Source organism: Babylonia areolata, chromosome 28 (genome assembly GCF_041734735.1).
Source record: "Babylonia areolata isolate BAREFJ2019XMU chromosome 28, ASM4173473v1, whole genome shotgun sequence".
Classification (NCBI taxonomy): Eukaryota; Metazoa; Mollusca; class Gastropoda; order Neogastropoda; family Buccinidae; genus Babylonia; species Babylonia areolata.
Window position 1 is genome coordinate 5918900 of NC_134903.1, and position 15554 is coordinate 5934453.

A 15554-nucleotide genomic window follows, 5' to 3' on the forward strand; every position below is an offset into this window, starting at 1 on the left:
AGGTTGGAAGGGTGAAGAATGCTAGTTTTGTTGTTATTTTTCTATAGACAGGGAGCGGCCGTTGATATATATTTCAGGTTTTTGGTGTTGTTGTTATTGCTGCATTTGAGATACATACTTTAATTTCAGTGCGGTATAGCCCTGCCAATCCTTGTGGATTCAGATTTATGTATATCTGTGTGCACACATTTTGTTATTGTTTTTGTTTTGTTTTTTTACAGTTGTATTAAGGCATTCAGCTGTACATGTGAGTGTGTGCGAAACCCCTCTGTGTGTCTGCTTTAGCACATGTACTGTTTTTTTTTTGTTTTTGTTTTTTTGCTTGACTCTTGACTCGAGTATCTTTACAGCTCCGAAGAGTGGTGCGCCGTTGTCCTGGGCACCCACATTCTTCCCTGCACCCGTGATACCCTGAGACTGTCACAGGGGTGTCCCCGACGTATACAACAATCGCCGCTTTACACCCCCCTGTCTACAGAAAGACTAGAACTCCCAGTGGTCGCCGGCATCGTGGCTTGTCTGTGACAAGGACCTGTGTGTTCGGAACTAATGCGAGCTGTACATGGACGGTAGAGGATGCGTGTGTATGTGTGAGAGCAGTGCACAAGAGGGGTGAGTGTACGTGTTCGAGCGAATGTGATTTACTCATTTATTTTTCCCTCATTCCCACTTATGATGTGGCGATTTGTATTAGCGGGTTAGTAAGTTTGGGGAGTAGAGGGGGGATTAAGGGAAATAGTTAGGCCCCACTGCTGTTTTGGTTGTCAGTATATCTGTGTGAGTGAGTGAATAAAGTTTGGTATTGTGTACAAATTCTTGGTGTTGGCTGCATTTAATTGAGCGTGCGAGGATCCGGAGACCCATTTTTTTCTTCAACTTTCTTTTATTAGATTGCGCGGGGTCTGTCGGGTTGTAGGTGGGTCCTCAACCTTGACCAGTCACGTGACACCACCGATCTTCCATCTGAGTCCGGAAGCCATGGTCATCTTCGAATCCGAAGCACTAACATCATTAGAAGCTATGTACTGTCTGTGCGAATTTAAAATCAAATGTGGAAGCTAGGAAAGATATATATATATATATATATATATATATATATATATATATATATATATATATATATATATATGTCTGTGTGTGTGTGTGTGTGTGTGTGTGTACATACTTCATGGCTTTTTATAACCAATGAGTTGCAAAGCGAAGCAATCCAAATTATATGTTTAATAAGAATATTACCATCAAGGTTATCGACAATATGACATTCGCAAACTGATTCATGCAAAGCCAACATCAACCCAGTTTTTTCACTACAGCCTAGTGAAGTGAGCTGTCAGCATAACTGTTCACAGAACACAGCTGCGTGAATACTGAAGGTGTAGATCTGTTGTGAGGAAGGGTGGAGTTTAGCAGAGGAAATCAAAAGCCATGGAAAAAGAAGGGAAAGGGAGACAGGGAAACTGTCAGGAGATGTGTACATACTGACGACCAGATTGTGCTTCAACCAGACTTCATGTTGACGCCAAAGAATTTCGGATCAGCCTTGATGGTTGTCTCCCTCTACCCGAACTCTTCTCTCCAATGGTTATCACAGCTGTACAGGTATTGTCTGATGACCAAAGTCACGTGGCTGCCACAGACGTGAAGTCCTTTATTTAGTGCCACACATTGATAGTGCGTCACTGTGAGGAAGATCTGTAACATCACCGTGCGTGATGTGCCCTCACTGCCTAGCTATGATGGCGATGCAGGTAGCTCTTCTAATTTGCAATACTGCTCAATTGTAAGCGTTGAGGGTGAGAGGGGGTGAGGAGGTGGGGAACAGTTTCCACTGCTTGCTACAAGTATGGACTTTGGCGAGTAAGTGGTAACTTTGGTGTTGTTTTTGATACGTTTCCCATCAGTTAGACCTTTGCAAAACAGTGGACATTGAAACTGACAATGGACTGTTCTCTAAAACTGCACTGACAAGACAGTGAATTTGTGATTCCATTACTGACAGAATGACTATCGTGCTTAGTGAATGACTGTATGTCTGAATGAGTTGACAACCTTTTCACCTAGCCTTTCGTATATGGCTCTTGGTCTAGATGTGTTTTAGAGAGTGTTGAATCTGTTGTATCTAAATACCTAAATATAGGTCTTTCTGATTACATTACAGATCAAACAGTTTTGGACAATGTTAGTACTAAATCTACGATGCTCAGGGCCATATGTCCAGGAATAGAACATTTCATGGGTGAAAACAAAACAAAGTACACAGTCCTGCAAGTCAATGTTTCAGACTGTGACAAATATCGGGATTACGACATGCAGGACACAGGAGTGGTGTATGGTGTGTGTGATGACTCCAGCACTTTCTGCAGATTGCATGTGGAAGGTTCACGTGATATGCATGTCCAGGTTCATTTGCAACGCTTATCATATTGGTGTGATGCCAGTTACTGGCAAACAGAAGTAAGGTTTATCTCAGACTTGTTTTATGTGATATGTATGTATCATAGCCTTGACAGACTATATTTTCAACCACATAAAAATGTTTTTGTGGATCATCACAATACTCCATTAGTCAACATTAGTATTATCGAAAAGAAACACAGTTTTATTATGAAATATGTGTTGAGACACACAGGGTATCTAGTAGCACCACATGTAGCATATTTGTTTGATGTGGTAATGTTGTGTAGTGCAGAGCTGAAGGGACCTTCTGGACATGCTACTATGATCAGTGTTCAGCAGTTATACTCCCCTAATCTTTCTAAAAGGGACAGACATCCAGTACTGATGTATAGAAAAACAAATGGAACTCTACCAGGTTTACAGAGTTGGTACATCGATCAGTTCCCACTGGCTGAAGTCTTTCTTACATCCTACCTATACGTTCAGCTTAGTGTCAACAAATTTAGTCAGGACATCAAACTATATTTTTCTACATATTCTCAAACTACGCTACCCACAAAACTGTCTGGTGGTTTGTTTAATTGTTCTGTCAGCACTTATTCTGAATTTCAAAATCATCTAGATTGCAACCTGAGGTTAGAGTGTGAAAATGGTCAGGATGAAACAGAACACTGTGCCTTCAGCAGTCCTGACTGTCAGGGTCTCGTCGCTTCATATAACAAATGTTTTAAACTTGTGATATCAGACGACGTAGAAAGTCTTAAGAGATTGCAATTTAACTGCAAAAGTTTAAGTGGACAGTTAGCTTCAATAAAAACCAGAAAGGAACTCACAGACATTTCACATATTTCAAAATATTTCTACGATTTTGATTTGTGTTTGGATTATACAGCAGGTTGGGACACAGTACTCTTCATGTACAGCAAGTTTTCGAAATGGTCTGGTGGCACATTGATCTATAACATAAACCACATTAGACTAAGATCTCCACAGCATCCTTCAAAAATAATCAAGTCTTCTCAATTTTATTCAGTCACACTTTACTATCACGTTCCTGTTACTCACATGCGGTGTTCAGAATCACTGTGTGAAACACACCCACCATCACATAGAAGCGTATCCCCTAAAACAATTATAGCAAAGCTACCTTCATTACAGTCTATATTTACAAGCACACGTCAGGGTTTATTTCTGTATCCAGACAAACAGTTGTTACACGCATTTTTGTTTTCTAATATTCAAAGTAGTTGTTGTAAAGCAAGGTACTCACAATTTCAAATCTTTATGAACGCGAGCTGTAGGAAGAACCACCACAAGCATCCCCCGAGGATTAGCGTTACAGACACGCAGGACTTGTTCAGATGTGATGATGATTTCACAACAGTGCATTACACTTTCGTATGTGACTTTAAACAGGATTGCCCAGACAACAGTGATGAGTCATTCTGTGAACATTCTTCATGTAATGGTTTCTTGTGTGCTAACGTACAATGTGTATTGCACAACCAACGTTGCAATGAATATTCCGACTGCCTGGACGATTCTGATGAAGTCAGTTGTCCAGAGAAAGAAGCATTGCATTCCCTTTTCCAAGAAAATCTGAAGAGACAACGATTTCACATCAACTTAGACGGTACAGGATACTTTACTCAACAGGAGATGAAAACTGAGGACTCTTGTCCTGACACCCATTACAGTTGTACTGCTGAGTGGTTGTACTGTCTTCCTGTCTACACTCGATGCAATGGGTTTTCTGACTGTGTTTATGGAGAAGATGAACAAGGCTGTGAGACTGTGGTTTGTCCTTATCTCTACCATTGTAGAATTCTAAAGTCTGTCTTCATCAATATCATCTGTGTGATGGCTGGGGTCAGTGTCCACAGCGGGATGACGAACTGATGTGTGACATGACCTGTCCTGAGGGATGTCTATGTCAAGGTCATTCTTTCTGGTGCAGTCAACCTTTTCCAGTTCACCTCTTCATTCCACTTCGCTACGTGGATGCAACAGGGTCAGGAATGTCACTGACAGATTTTACACATAGTGTGTCTCTTGTGAAACTGACTCTGTCACATTGTTCACTGTATAATGTTTCCAGTGTGAAGATCACCAACCTCCAGTCCATCAACCTTAACAACAACTATTTGAGATTTCTTGATGTGACTGTTTTATTGCAGCTCCCTAATTTGAGAACAGTATCCTTAGTAAATAACCCACTGCAGGAACTGACAAGTAAACTGTTGAAGTGCATTCATTTTACACTGAGACATTTAGATATGTCGAACACATCTCTTAGCATGCTTAATACTGATGTGTCTTTTTTCTTACCCTGTGTGAAGCATATGAATATATCCTTTTCTGCCTTGAGAACCATTGGAGTTAGAGGCTTTAAGAACATGCCTGAACTGACTGAACTGGACATAAGGGAGAATCCACTGATAAGCTTTCCATTGGATTTGTTCTCAACGGCATTCCGTTTAAAATTTGTCTTCTCGTCAGATTACAGGTTTTGCTGTGATATTATACTTCCTGTGCAAACAAGCAGAATACAATGTGTAGCACCTCATGTTATACTTCCTTCATGTCGGACATTGATTCCAGTGGAACTACACACGCTATTTTTCCAGGTTATGTGTACTTTTGCAATTGCAGGTAATTTTGCTGGCTTGCTTTTATTGTCTACCATCAAAAGCCTGTTTGGAAAGAGTTGTCTAATGGCCATTGCCCAACTAAATGTTGTTGATATATCCATGGGATGTCATCTCGCAATTGTCTTGGTAGCAAATAAGATATTTCATGGAGTATACATCCTTTCTGAAAAGACATGGACCGAAAGTGTGACATGTAAGATAAATGGTTTTCTTTTTCTTCTGTCTACCGAAGTGTCAGTTTTTATCATCTTCATTATTAGCTTGGATCATATTATTGTTCTTTATTGCAAATATAGCTCTTGGGCATTCACAAAATGTACAGTTGCTTTGGCATCTATGATGGTTTGGTTTGTTGGACTCTCCCTTTCTTTAATACCATTTCTTCCTGGACTGTCACACTGGGGCCTCTCTGGTCAGTCTGGGCTTTGTCGTCTGGCTTTATTTCAACGTTACAGGAATGAAATAGAGTTCAGGTGGATCAATGTCATTGCAGCAATTAATTTCGTTTTCTGCGCAGTGGTTGTTGGCTGTCAAGTTGTCGTCTGCCGTCTTACACCAACATACAGAATTACATTAGAAGCCTCAAAGAGATCAGTTTATTCCTCAGTCCATGTGATGAGAAAAGTGGCTGTCATGACTGCTGTTTGTTGGATTTCATTCGGTCTGGTCACGGTGATGCCAGCAGGTGGTGTCACTGTGTCAGACAAGATCCGTGGAACCCTGGTTGTGTTCATGACACCTCTCAACGCTGCCCTCAACCCACTGTTTTACGTGTCGACTGTAGTGATACAGCGACGGGGGAAAGCACGAGAGGAAAAGTTGCTAAAAATATTTGAATCGCGAATGAAGCTATCAACAAAAAAAAACTTGATCTAACAAATAAACTATAAATCAATCAAATAATCATTTAATCATTCAGCTAATCATGCATGAATTAAACCGATCAATCCTTTTACATCTACACACACACACACACACACACACACACACACACACACACACATGCACACACGCACATATATGTACATACATACATACACACATGCACATGCACTTAGCAATTCCTTTAAAATTTTCTCTTTTTTAAGATAAAAAAACAGACGTTGATAAAAAAAAAAGTAAAAAAAAAACCGTGTGGAAAAGAATAACGAAGCACACACACACACAAATAATATATACGCATTCACCTTGAATAAATCATCCATTCAGCATTTTTTTTGTGTGTGTTTTGTTTCTGTGCATACGAGCATGTGGGCGTGTGGGCGTGAGTGCATGTGTTCGTGGTGTGTGTGTGTGTGTGTGTGTGTGTGTGTGTGTGCGTGGATGGGTGTGTGTAACCTGGACTGAAGCAACTTTACAGCGTGTAATAAAAACATGTTTGAACTATAGTGTTGCAGCCAATGTACTCACAAATAGAGACTCATTCTGTAATGTGACTCTGTACTTACAGGTTGCCTGTTTTGTTTGTATCATTACAATTCAGTGAATTCAGTGAAATATCAGGGAACAAATGTAAGGAAAAAAAAAGAAAAAAAAGAAATGGAAAGTCAACACAGTTACAAAAGGTAAATAAGAAGTCTGTTGTGTGATAAACAGTATTAGCCATTGTGGAAAGCATTTCCGTGCAGTCCCCTTGTAACCAGTACAGGTGTTTTACTTTGTGTTGGTGAAGCACAGATTCTGTGCTATGACACTGAACTGACAGGTTGTCTGTTTCCTGTTCCGCTGTCTATCGTGACTGGTGAAGTTGGGCGTTACACCTGCAAGTCGGTGTATTGTCTTCCTCCACAGTCACTTGAGCAGTGCAGCGTTCACGTGAGTCATTTGTGAACCCGCACACCACACGCCTGTGCACACACCCACACAGATACATGAATACGAGAAAGAGACATGGTAATTAAGAGTCGAAATGTGATAGCACCCACTCTGGCGTTGAAGTAACCACAAATAAATTGCTCTTTTTCTTCTGATATGGTATCAGAGTCATTGTATAATTTGTACATTGCTTCTGCTGAGGAAGTCAGTGTTGGTGCATAAACACTGAATCAACTGACGAGTCACACTGAGGTGTGGAGCTGGAGAGACAAGATACATTGGTTCACTTTAAAGGTGGGATGATAGATCCCAGCACGTTGTTTCTAATTGTAAATCCCACTCCATGTTCCCTGGACCCATCTGGTGGATTCCCTTACCAGAAAGAAAAGCCCTTCTCCCTCACAGACCCTGCCCCAGGGAGCCTAGTGCCTTGGTGAGAAACGATGTGCATGTGCTGTCTCCTCAGTTCCATGTCGATCACTGCTGTCTTGCGAGGGTCGTTCATTTCCGGCAGGTCATCAGGCACTGACACCAGCTCGACCTGATTCTCACCCGGTGCTCCAGCCTACCCAGTGTCAAGTTTACATGCAGCTTCCAGACAGCTGACTCAGACCACACCTTTATGTGCAGCAGGATGAGTTTGCGCTGAGGAAATGATTCATGTCATAGAGAACAAGAGAGAGAGACTGTACTTTGCCCTTATCTCTACCATTGTAGGGATGTCTATGTCAAGGTCATTCTTTCTGGTGCAGTCAACCTTTTTCCAGTTCACCTCTTCATTCCACTTCGCTACGTAGATCCAACAAAGTCAGGAATGTCACTGACATATTTTACACATAGTGTGTCTCTTGTGAAACTGACTCTGTTACATTGTTCACTGTATAATGTTTCAAGTGTGAAGATCACCAACCTCCAGTCTATCAATCTTAACAACAACCATTTGAGATCTCTTGATGTGACTGTTTTCATTCAGCTGTCTAATTTGAGAACAGTATCTTTAGCAAATAACCCACTACAGGAACTGACAAGTAAACTGTTGAAGTGCATTCATTATACACTGAGACATTTAGATATGTCGAACACATCTCTTAGCATGCTTGAGACTGATGTGTCTTTTTTCTTACCCTGTGTGAAGCACATGAATATATCTTTTTCTGCCTTGATAACCATTGGAGTTAGAGGTTTTAAGAACATGCCTGAATTGGCTAAACTGGACATAAGGGATAATCCACTGATAAGCTTTCCTTTGGATTTGTTCTCAACGGCATTTCGTTTGAAACACATCTTCTCATCAGATTACAGGTTTTGCTGTGATATTACACTTCCTGTACAAACAAACACAATACAATGTGTAGCACCTCATGCTGTACTTCCTTCATGTCGGACATTGATTCCACTGGAACTACACACGCTATTTTTCCAGGTCATGTGTACTTTTGCAATTGCAGGCAATTTTGCTGGCTTGCTTTTATTGTCTATCATCAAGGGTTTTTTTGCAAAGAATTGTCGAATGGCCATTGCCCAACTAAATGTTGTTGATATATCCATGGGATGTCACCTCGCTATTATCTTGGTAGCAAATAAAATGCTTCATGGAGAATACATCCTTTCTGAAAAGACATGGACCGAAAGTGTTATATGTAAGATAAATGGTTTTCTTTTTCTTCTGTCCACTGAAGTGTCAGTTTTTATCATGTTCGTCATTTGTTTAGATCATATCATCGTTCTTTATTGTAAGAATAGCTCTTGGGCATTCAATAATTGTTCAACAGCTTTGACTGCTATGGTTGTTTGGTTTGCTGGTCTCTCCCTGTCTTTTATACCATTTCTTCCTGGACTCTCACACTGGGGCCTCTCTGGTCAGTCTGGGCTTTGTCGTCTGGCTTTATTTCAACGTTACATGAATAACATAGAATTCAGGTGGATCGATGTCATTGCAGCAATTAATTTCGTTTTCTGCGCAATGATTGTTGGCAGTCAAGTTGTCGTCTGCCGTCTTACACCAACATACAGAATTACATTAGAAGCCACAAAGAGATCAGTTTATTCCTCAGTCCATCTGATGAGAAAAGTGGCTGTCATGACTGCTGTTTGTTGGATTTCAATCGGTGTGGTCACGGTGATGTCAGCAGGTGGTGTTACCGTGTCAGACAAGATCCGTGGAACCCTGGTTGTGTTCATGACACCTCTCAACGCTGCCATCAACCCACTGTTTTACGGGTGGACTGTAGTGACACAGCGACGGGGGAAAGCACGAGAGGAAAAGTTGCTAAAAATGTTTGAATCGCAACTGAAGCTGTCTGCAAAAAGAAGAATCTTGATCTAAAAAATGTACTATAAAATTGATAAATCAAACACTCATTTAATCATTCAGCTAATCAAGCATGAATTAAACCAATCAATCACTTCGCATCCACGCACACACACATGCAAACACACACACACACACACACACACACACACACACACACACACACACACACACACACACACACACACACATGCATGCACAAACACACATAGATGCATACATTCGTATATACATACATAAGTACATGTGCTTATGCTCATGCACCTGTACAATTTCTATACTATAGATATTTTCTTTCTTTTCTTGTATAATAACTGTTGATATAAAAAAAAGAAAAAAAAAAAAAAGAAAAGAAAACGGGTGGAAAAGAAAAGCGAAGCACAAAACAAAAATGAATGAATCGTCCATTCGGCAGTGTTTTGTTTGTTTTGTTTCTGTGCATGCAAGCATGTGTGTGTGTGTGTGTGTGTGTGTGTGTGTGTGTGTGTGTGTGTGTGTGTGTGTGTGTGTGTGTGTGTTTCTGTGTATGTGTGTGTGTGTGTGTGTGTGGGTGTGTGTGTGTGTGTGAACGCACAAGTTTCTGGGTATGTGTTTGTAACCTGGACTGAAGCATCATAACAGTGTGCAATGAAAACAGGTTTGAACTAAAGTGTTGCAGCTAATATACTCAAGAATTGAGACTCATATGAGGGAACAAATGTAAGAAACAAATTTGACATGTTGGAAAGTCAACACGGTAACAAAAGGTAAACAAGAAGTCTGTTGTGTGATAAACAGTATTTGCCATTGTGGAAAGCATTTCCGTGCAATCCCCTTGTAACCAGTACAGGTGTTTTACTTTGTGTTGGTGAAACACAGATTCTGTGCTGTGACACTGAACTGACAGGTTGTGTGTTTCCTGTTCCGCTGTCCATCGTGACTGGTGAAGTTGGGCGTTACACCTGCAAGTCAGTGTATTGTCTTCCTCCACAGTCACTTGAGCAGTGCAGTTTTCACGTGAGTCACCTGTGAACCCACACACCACACGCATGTGCACACACCCACACAGATATATGAATACGAGAAAGAGACATGGTAATTAGGAGTCCAAACGTGATAGCACCCACTCTGGCGTTGAAGTAACCACATTTTCTTCTGATATGGTATCAAAGTCATCGTATAATTTGTACATTGCTTCTGCTGAGGAACTCAGTGTTGGTGCATAAACACTGAATCAACTGACGAGTCACACTGAGGTGTGGAGCTGGAGAGACCAGATTCATTGGCTCACTTTATAGGTGGGATGATAGATCCCAGCACGTTGTTTCTAATCGTAAATCCCACTCCATATTCCCTGGACCCATCTGGTGGATTCCCTTTCCAGAAAGAAAAGCCCTTCTCCCTCACAGACCATGACCCAGGGAGCCTAGTACCTTGGAGAGAGACGATGTTCACGTGCTGTCAGTTCCATGTCGATCACTGCTGTCTTGCGAGGGTCGTTCATTTCCGGCAGGTCATCAGAGAAACCTGGTGGCATTGGCGTCCTGATGTTTTTAGGGCCCAATTTTATGACGGGGAGGGGGGGGGGGGTAATCTAATCACCATAGTCTCTGCATCAGCGACACACTTTTCAGTACGAAGTTTCAACACAGACTCTCAAGGAGACAACCTCGATCCAGGCACTGACACCAGCTCGACCTGATTCTCACTGGGTGCTCCAGTCTACCCAATGTCAAGTTCACATGCAGCTTCCAGACAGCTGACTCAGACGACACCTTTATGTGCAGCAGGATGAATTTGCGCTGAGGAAATGATTCATGCCTTAAAGAAGAAGAGAGAGAGTCTGCTGCAGTGAACACAACCTGCAGGTCTTCGGAACTACCCGCGGCAAAGTTCAGCAGAGCGCCAGGCGATGTACCAACAACACTTGTTTCCAGCTCTGCTCACAGATACATATCGCAGCTGACATGGGCAACATCGAGGGGAGGCATGACGGAATCTAACAGGAACTGGTTCTGACCCAAAGAAAACTGCCCCTCTGAAGTCGTCAATAAGGTTTCCTCTTGCTAAGCCCCTGGGAAAGATGACATCCCAGTAGAAGTCTTCAAGTGCTGCTGATGGACCCTCATCAGTGAGCTGCATGAAATCCTCTGCTTCTGCTGGAGAGAAGGTGAAGTGCCACATCATCACACTGTGCAAAAACAAGGGTGACAGGAGCGAATCTCTCTCCTCGGTGTTGTTGGTAAACACTTTCTTCGAGGAGCACTGAAGTGGATCCAGGTAATTGCTGCGTGGATTCCGAGTCAGCAGATCCACCATGAACACGATTTTCACCCTCAGACAGTTGTTTGTTGTTATTTTTGTGTGTGTGTGTTTTATTTTAAATCAAGGCCTTCCTTCGTCATGTTGCCTTTCCTTCAGTTGTCCTTGGTCACGTTGTCCTTCCTTCAGTTGTCCTTGGTCACGTTGTCCTTCCTTCAGTTGTCCTTGGTTACGTTGTCCTTCCTTCAGTTGTCCTTGGTCACGTTGTCCTTCCTTCAGTTGTACATAGGAAGGACAACATGACCAAGGGAGACCAAGACAGAATCGCCCCACACGTGCAACATAATCTTATTTTATATTAATAAGAAACGTCTGTAATTCATGTCTTGTAAGAAAGCCACTTTGTTTTAAGTTCTGTGTGTTGCATTGATTTATTGGATTGTGTTCTTCTGTTATATACCGCCAGGACCATCCATCTTTCAAAAGATATGAAGTTGGGTCTGCTGTTGTCAAGTTTACATCTATAGATTTACATTTTCCAAGAAGTATTAAAAAATCAAAAAAGTACGTCAGTGCGTACATTTTGAGCAACACCAAACATTGATGGTCTCCCTTCGGTCCGACGGATGAGTAGGCAGGCAGGCTTATCTGTTGGTGTGTGTCCTCATATGGGAGAAGAGGCCGATTCTGGATGCGCAGCACTTCCCACAGGTGTTGCAAGGGAAAACGTCTCCAGAAGTTGCTGCATAGGGTGCTGCCCAGGTAGCAAAACCTGTCAACTGACTTGATTTCTGTGTCATCGATCTTGATTGCAGGTGACGAGGAGGCACTGGCGTTCTGTGAGCTAGGTGGTTGGTACATGGACTCAGTCTTGCTGAGGCTGATGGTGTCCAAAGCACCTGCAGGGCTTTGAGAACCTGTCCATAATGAACTGCATGTCCTCATGGGTATGTGCAGCAAGCAGGCAGTCATCAGCGAAGAGGAACTCTCTCAACAGCGCCTCAAACACCCTGGACCTGGCATGGAGTCGCAGCAAGTGGAAAAATTTGCCATCTGTGATAAACTGAATGTAGATGCCCCGGTCACAGTCTTGGAAGGCGTCAATCAGCATGGCAGAGAAGTATTTTTCCTGTACTCTTGCCTGCATACCATCGTGGAATGACGCAATCAGCTGGATTAGGCTATCTGGGCAGCCAAACTTTAGGAGGATCTTCCACAGACCACGGCGGTTCACCATGTTGAAGGCCTTAGTTAGGTCTACAAAGACCATGTGGAGCTCCTTGTTCTGCTCACGGCACTTCTCTTGCATCTGGCGTACAGCGAACACCATGTCACATGTTCCCCTGCCTGAGCGGAATTCGCAGTTTGCTTCAGGGATGACTATGTTGGAGACATGCTCAACCAGTCTGTTCAGTATGATGCGGGCGATCAATCATTCTAGCAATGAGTGCTGTGCGTCTTTCTGGTCTGTCGTCTCTGTCTAAAAGGGTGCGAACATTCCAGGCACCCAGAGTCAGGGCATGACTCCTTGTTCTTTTCTTGTTGTTTTCAACCACTAGTGTTGGATGTCCAAGCAGGTGTGGCACAAAGCAGGCTTTGTTTAGGGATCCCCTTATCTCCCCTTCCTCATGTGGGGAGAGCAGTGCTGTCCCTAAAAAGGGCTACTCTGACACTGTGGGAGGATACAGGCTCTGCATCTGCCCCAGTCTATGGTGGACGACCATCACCCCACAGCCGCCTAGAGTCGTGACTAGGAACTGCCCGCAGCATCCTCTGCCTGTCCCCGTTACCACTGCTCTATCGCCACAGGGCTTGGGAAAGCTGGGTGTTGAAGGGCTAGCTCGTCGTTCCGACATTAGCCTGGTTGCCTGAGAGCACAGGCGACTTTTTTCAGTGAGGAGGAGTTGTGCAGTCCCTTCCCCACTCTCTCGGCTTCCGACGCTCACAGTCCTACAGGTGCAGATACTGCGATGTGGAGGACGGCCTCGGTAGGTACAGGTTATTTCTTCGGTGCTCCATCTGCTAGGAGGACTTCCAGCCAAGGATAAGCGCCCCCCCTGCCCTTTGGTCATCCTCTTCCACCTTCACAGCCGTTGCGAAAGATTTCCTCTTCCGCCTGGTCCGTCGTTGGGAGACTTCACATGCGGCAGGTAGTACTGGGTTACATGTTACCAGTAGCAAGGGCTATGCCCCTGACCTGACACCAAACATTAACGTGTTCCATAATCACTCTCCACGCATTTACGGGTGCAAGGGAAGTGAATCTGGCATAATGTCCACATAAATCATGCACTCCTCTTTTAGTAAACTGAAAAAAACACGAGGAGGGGAGTAATTTTGGTTTTATGCCACATCAGTAATTTTGGTTTTATGCGGTTTTTTTAAGCGTCCAAAAAAATATTGGTTTAACTTTAAACCTTTAAAACGTATTTGTGCTTGGAGTGGGGTAGCGGTTCACACACACACACACACACACACACACACACACACACACACACACACACACACACACACACACACACACAAAGGTGCGTATATACATATATGTATATGTATATACAGAGAGAGAGTGAGACAGAGAGATTAAATGAATGCATTAGATGGCCCAATGCAAACTAAGGATCATTTGAAGTCACATTCTATTTCCAGTTGTCATTGAATCAGCACATTCTGATGTTATTTCACCTGAATCCGATCTGCATGAGATTCCATCCATTTCAAAAGTTGAGATTCTTTGGATTTTTCCCACTTTTCTGCCAAAGTGTTTAATGTATACATAAAAGGGTTAACAGCAGAGTTTAAAGGTAATACAAATATTGCTAAAGCCACATTCACTTCACCGGGGATTGGAAAACCAGCCAGTGCAAACATCCCACACAATCCAATAGGAAACCAGCACAGGAAATCTGTTACTGCGATAGTAATCAACCGCTGAGCTATGGTTATATCTTGTGACAGTTTTGTAGAGTTAGTCTTCAAAGCATTAGTCTGTATGGACCAGTAAATGAATATCTGACCTACAGAGATGAATAAAAACAACACAAAATTGAGAACAATCATTACACTGAAAGAATACATTTTTCCTTTGAACTCTTTTTTCGTTACTGGCAGCGGAATACAGATACCCGTCTGGCTGTAAAACTCCCAGTGTGATGTCACTGGAAGTAAAGGCAACAAGGCAAGGAACCAGCCAGTCAGCCAGATCAGTAGACAAACAACAGCTGCTGATTGTCGCTCAAATCGGAAAGTGCTGAATGGAAAGCAGAGGACAAGAAATCGATCTAAAGTGATCAGACAGATGATCAAAGCTGATGTTTCACTGGATAACAGAGACAAAACGCCAGCCACAGTACATGTCACGCTATTTTTCCATGTGTCATCATGATGGAGATATTTGCCACGTAACCTTTCATCAGCCACTCCTATAACACCCATGTAGACACCCATCAGAAAGTCAGCCATTGTAAGGTTGGTAACAAACACACTGAAGCCACTGGAAGTGGTCATGCCCTTTGCAAACAAACGTGCACAGAAACAGAAGGCATTACCAGACACTGCCAGACAGGTGATCAGCCACAGAAACCCACGGTATGTCCATGACTGCAGTAAATCTTCACACGATGAAATTTCGTCTTTGGGAGCAAAACAATACGAAGCCTGAAAATGGTCAGGGAGTATTTCATCACAACACAGTTTATAGTTATGTGATGAAATGAAGTGTAGATGGGAAAGTTGCTTATAAATATCAGATGGAAATGTTTTGACAGGACTATGCTCTATGTACAGATCAGTCAGCTGTGGAGTGTATTGAAAACCATTAGGACTTATGGTGTGAATAGAAGTATATGTTAAATTAAGTTTCTGTAAACGAACAAAGTGTGTAAATGCTTTTGAGTCAAAGTTTGTCAGCGCTGTGTGTGACAGATCTATCATGGTAAGAGCATTTTGTTGAAAATCAGAAGAAGAATCAGCATACACTGACATTACAGGATTGTTAGACAAGGACAATGACTGTATATTTTCTAAACCAATAAACGAGGTCATGTTGACATGCTGCAGTTTGTTACTGCTGAGGTCAAGGAATCTCAAATTGAACAACTTCATTTCAGGCAGGAGGGACAGAGAACACCAAGCAAGAA

General features: G+C 42.6%; 1 protein-coding gene across 1 annotated transcript in view; it reads left to right on the forward strand.

Moving 5' to 3' along the window:
* Positions 1-15554, forward strand: part of LOC143301971 (uncharacterized) — a 53768-nt gene extending 38214 nt beyond the window's left edge. The window contains exon 7 of the mRNA XM_076616450.1: positions 15525-15554. The gene's annotated coding sequence lies outside the window, so the exon portion shown is untranslated. The remainder of the gene's footprint in view (positions 1-15524) is intronic.